This window comes from Microtus pennsylvanicus, chromosome 13 (assembly GCF_037038515.1).
Source record: "Microtus pennsylvanicus isolate mMicPen1 chromosome 13, mMicPen1.hap1, whole genome shotgun sequence".
Classification (NCBI taxonomy): domain Eukaryota; kingdom Metazoa; phylum Chordata; class Mammalia; order Rodentia; family Cricetidae; genus Microtus; species Microtus pennsylvanicus.
In genome coordinates this window covers 50,552,527-50,557,663 of record NC_134591.1, presented here as the reverse complement: position 1 = coordinate 50,557,663, position 5,137 = coordinate 50,552,527, and the positions used below count along the sequence as shown (strand labels likewise).

General features: G+C 43.6%; 1 non-coding gene across 1 annotated transcript; it reads right to left on the bottom strand.

Annotated features, from left to right (window-relative positions):
- Positions 1–604: 604 nt before the first annotated feature.
- LOC142834546 (U5 spliceosomal RNA) lies at positions 605–721 on the bottom strand. Its single transcript, XR_012907629.1, has one exon. It is a non-coding gene; the product is annotated as a U5 spliceosomal RNA (small nuclear RNA).
- Between the last annotated feature and the right edge of the window lie 4,416 nt (positions 722–5,137).

Sequence of the window (5,137 nt, the reverse complement as noted above, 5' to 3'; positions counted from 1 at the left end):
GCATTCTTAAGTGGAAGGTCATTGAATGAAATTTTTCAACTTCAGTGCCATAAAAGCACTGAAAAGTAATGAGCTTTACGTGTTGGCACCTCCCTTGCTTGCTTTTTATCCTTCTGAGTGAAGAGGGTCATGGACAGGAGCCAGAACTCCAGGAGCTGGCTAAGAAGGCCCTGACCACAGCCCTGCTTTTTCCCCACACACGGGCATCCACCACGTAGACTTTACAAGGAACCTCACACCCTACCTTGCACTTGAGGAAACTGCATTGACATTAAGACACCAAGGGAAGGGAACGTTCCCGAACTGTAACACCACTAAAAACGACTATTGACTGTGATCAATGCTAAAATCCCATAAGGATACAGTGTCAGGAGGCCATGCTTCACTGCTATTAAGGGAGGCAATGTGAGGTAACCGTTTCACAATACACAAGAAGGTATTTTGGTTTATAGGTAAGCAGTTATTTACACAAAAAGAAGGCTATGCAGCAAACCATACCGTTGAGTATGGTATACAAGGTGTTTTGTAGTCGTTGATGCGATCAGAGAAAAATAACACAAAGATGGTAAGAAAAAAAGTGCTTTTTTTCAAAACGAAGTGTAGTAGCCCTGTATGAAACAGGACCTCAAAAAATTAGGTTAAGACTCAGAGTTGTTCCTCTCCACGGAAATCTTTAGTAAAAGGCGAAAGATTTATACGATCTGAAGAGAAACCAGAGTATATCAACGTCGACCCGCCTACCCTTCTCGGTCGACTCCAGCTCCTAGATAACCGATGGCCGCTAGCTCCACGAAGTAAGTGATGACGCCTGTTTTCCTCCCACACACGTCTCCCAAACGCACATCACTAGGAAGAAAAGAAAGCGAGAAAGAGAAGATAAAAGCGCTTACACGTTTAAATTTCGCACTAACCGGCGTGCAGTGTATTGTGGGTATGTAAATAACACTGGTTCACCAACCTCGGGTGTCCGGAAATGGAGATTTCATTTTCCCGGAGTAAATGTTGGGCCGACGCCAGGGGGCAGCGCAGAAACCAGATTCATGGGACTCTAAACGCCTGGCCCCGCTATACAAATCTGGTTTTATAATTTACACCAAGTAAAAGTTCCTTTTCTTTTTTTCGGGGGGAGATACTTTGATTTTGCTTCTTGAAATTTTGAGACGGTGTCTCGAACGTCCCCCAGGCTGGCCTTGAACTCAGTTGGGCCTGGGAAGATGACACAATTCTCTTTGCCTCAACCTCCTGAACGCGGGGCAGCCATTAGGGAGTCTCGTGTATCCCAGGCTAGCAACTTGCCTCATCACCCGGGACGATCTTGAACTTCTGATCTCCTGCCTACTACTAAACGTTGTAATGACAGGCATGTGCCTCACATCAAGCTTAAAAGTTCTCTTAATTAAAAATAAAATAAACAGCCTTCTGATGGCACAAGTCTTTAATCCCAGTACTCGGGAAGAAGAGGTAGGTTGATCTCTGTGAGTTCGAGGCCAGCCTGCTCTAAAGAGTGAGTTCCAAGAGAGGCTCCAAAGCTACAGAGAAATCCTGTCTCAAAAAAAGGAAAAAAGAAATTCCAGTTGCTAGCCTATAAAATGAAGGTGACAATGACAGTGTCTGCCTCAGAATATTGGGAGGATTTAGCCACAAAGCCCTTCTGAACTGATTCCAGAGGGACAGACCATGCGTTGAGGGTTGGGAATGTGGGTGAATAAGATGCTCTCTCTCATGGAATTTCAGAGGGTAACACAGGAAGGCCTGGTGTGGTGGTGCGTACCTTTTCTCAGTGCTCAGAAGGCAGGGGCAGACAGATATGTATGGGCTTGAGGCTAGCCTGCTTCACATAGTGAGTTCTAGGCTAGCCAGGTCTACATAGTGATAGCCTGTCAAAACCATAGATATATATACACACACACACACACACACACACACACACACACACAGAAGTCTTTTCCTTTTTTTTTTTTTTTTTTTTTGGTTTTTCGAGACAGGGTTTCTCTGTGGTTTTGGAGCCCGTCCTGGAATTAGCTCTTGTAGACCAGGCTGGTCTTGAACTCACAGAGGTCCGCCTACCTCTGCTTCCCGAGTGCTGGGATTAAAGGCATGTGCCACCACTGCCCGGCTAAGTCTTTTTCCTTTGAAGAATACTTGTGCCTTGCAGTGGTGTTGCACACCTTTAATCCCAGCACTTGGGAAGCAGAGATCTCTGTGAGTTCCAGGTCAGCCTGATATGCACAGTGAATTCCAGGACAGTTTGAGCTGCATAGTGAGACCAAAAGAATTGTGTGTGTTTGTGTGTGTGTGTGTGTGTGTGTGTGTGTGTGTGTGTGTAGGGAGAAAGCGCCTGAGTGTCATGGTGCACATGTGTCCCGGGTGAGGATTTCAGGACAACCGCGGGGAGCTGTTTCTGCCCTTCTGCCTTATTGAAATAGGGTCTTTCCTTTCCACTGGCGTAGTCCTCCATGCTTGCTAGCTTGGGAGCCTCTGGGTGAGTCTCCTGTCTTCATCTTCCATCTTGATTTAGGAATGCTGGAATTATAGATCTTCTGCCTGCCCACACAGAGTCTGTGGCCAACCTGTATTAAATGTGAGACCCTTTATCAAAGAGAAAGTGGGGCAACGGTAGCACCCACCTTTAATTCCAGTACTCAGAGGCAGAGGTAGGTGGATCTGAGGTTGAGGAACAGCCTGGTCTACAAAGCAAGTTCCAGGACAGCCAGGACACTGTGGAGAGAGAGAGAGAGAGAAAGAGAGAGAGAACTAGTATGTGTGAGATCTATGCAAATGGGGAGGGGAAGGCTTCATCAAAGGCCTCACATGTTACTACTGTATTACTCCACTGAGCCACTTCTCCGTCTCTAAAGCCTCTTTTAAGATCTTACTCCAATCAAATAGAGTCAGATCCACACTCCCCGCTCTACTCATGCCCGTGCCTTTCTGTTTTCACACTCCTGTTCTTTGTCCTAGGATGCTCGGTGTGACTATATGTAAGAGACTTGGGATGTATTGAGTCTGGGCTCTTGTGTTTATGCTCTGTGTAGTTTGAGGCTTGAGCACAAGGTAGGAGCGTGTGGCAATCAATGCAAGGAGTGTCCTCAGGACAGTGGTTAGTGCAGTCCTTGCCAGCTTGTGCGAACAGCGATGCTGTCCTCATCTGACCAATGCGGCTTGATTTCTACCCCTTGGTATGAATGACTATCTTTCCCATTAGAATAGGAATTCACAGAAAGGTGTGATATTGAGTTTCTCTTTAGTTACCATCTCTTGCATGCCCTGGCTTACTCGTTCCTGCACGTTTGAGTAAGGCTGTTAATAATCCACACAACAGAATCAGAAGGAACATTGCCAAACTCTTTTTATGAGACTACAATTACCCTGATACCCAAACCACAGAAAGACAATATTAAGAAAGAGTATTACAGACCAATCTCACTCATGAACATTGATGTAAAAATACTAAATAAAATACTGGCAAATTGAATCCAAGAACACATCAGAACCATCATCCACCATGACCAAGTCGGCTTCATCCCACAGATGCAGGGATGGTTCAACATACGAAATCTGTCAAAGTAATCCACCATATAAACAAACTGAAAAATAAAAACCACATGATCATCTCATTAGATGCCGAAGAAGCTTTCGACAAAATACAACATCCCTTCATGATAAAGGTCTTGGAGAGAGCAGGGATACAAGGAACACACCTAAACATAATAAAGGCAATATACAGCTGGAAAAACCCCCTTTGAATGTCAGTGTGGTGATTTTTCAGAAAATTGAGAAACAACCTTCCTCAAGACCCAGCAATACCACTTTGGGGGTATATATCCAAAGGATGCTCAATCATGCCAAAAGGACATGTGCTCAACTATGTTCATAGCAGCTCTGTTTGACATAGCCAGAAACTGGAAACAACCTAAATGTCCCTCAATTGAAGAATGGATAGAGAAAATGAGGGAGAGGCAGGCAGATATCTGTGAGTTCAAGGCCAGCCTTGTCTACAAGAGCTAGTTCCAGGACAAGAACCAAAAAGCTACGGAGAAACCCTCTCTTGAAAATCCAAAATACAAAGAAATAAAATAAATAAATAAAAAGGGGGCTATTGGATGGGATAATGGACTAGTGTGAGCTTAGTCACACTATAGTAATAGTTTGTAGTAGAGTGAATACTTGTTAGTTATTATTTATAGGCAATTACATTGGTATAGATGCTTGTATATTGATACAAAGTTAAATTATATTGAATATTGTATGAATACATGCTTCTAGCTCTGCTTAAAACATTTTTATATATTGATACATATTTATCATGTTGCAATGTACATTTCTACCTCTGATCAAGATACTTATACATTGTTTGCAGTTTGAGGTCATTGTCCTCACTTGTTGCACATTTGTTTATTGTATAATATTCTATTATGAAGTCTTAGTCTTTTTAAGTTATATAAGTATTAAGAATTATAGATCAATAGTCATTTATGTTTGTCATACTTAAAGTTAGACTAATCAGGTTCTTTAGATACATAGAGATTGTATTCTGCATAGATAGGTAATCTTCAACCACTTCAAAGAGCTGTAGAGTATGGCATTTAAATAACTTAGATTTCTGTTGAAGTGAGACACAAATGCACCTGGCAGTAGCAATCTATTCCCGAGAGAATGTTGAGCACTTTAGACACTCCATTTGCAGCTTGTTTTCTTCTTGGAAATCTGGCCTTTAGACAAAGAAATGCTCATGCCTTAACCATTGACAGGATACACAGTATCTGGAAATGGATAAGCAAGACTGTCAAATCTTGCCAAGACAGGGTAAGACGGTTTTGAAAATTTTCCTACCTCTGAAAATGGTCTGTCAGTTATTCTAGACCTTAACCAAAGTTGGTTGCGTCATCCTTGCAAATGAGACTTTGGGTGATTGCCCAACGTCAAGTTGGGAGCATAGGCCCCAGTCCCTTGCACCTATTCCAGCCCCCAGGCCTGGTCTGGACTCCAAATCACAGCTGTCCAGGTTCTGACCACTCCCTGGGGGTGGTGTCAGGATCGCTCCTCAGGGTATTTAAGTAATCCCTCAAAAGAGGAACAAGGTGGTCTCCCTTTCTTCCTCCCCAGGGGTCGCGGTCCTGGGGCTTCCCGGTTCCCC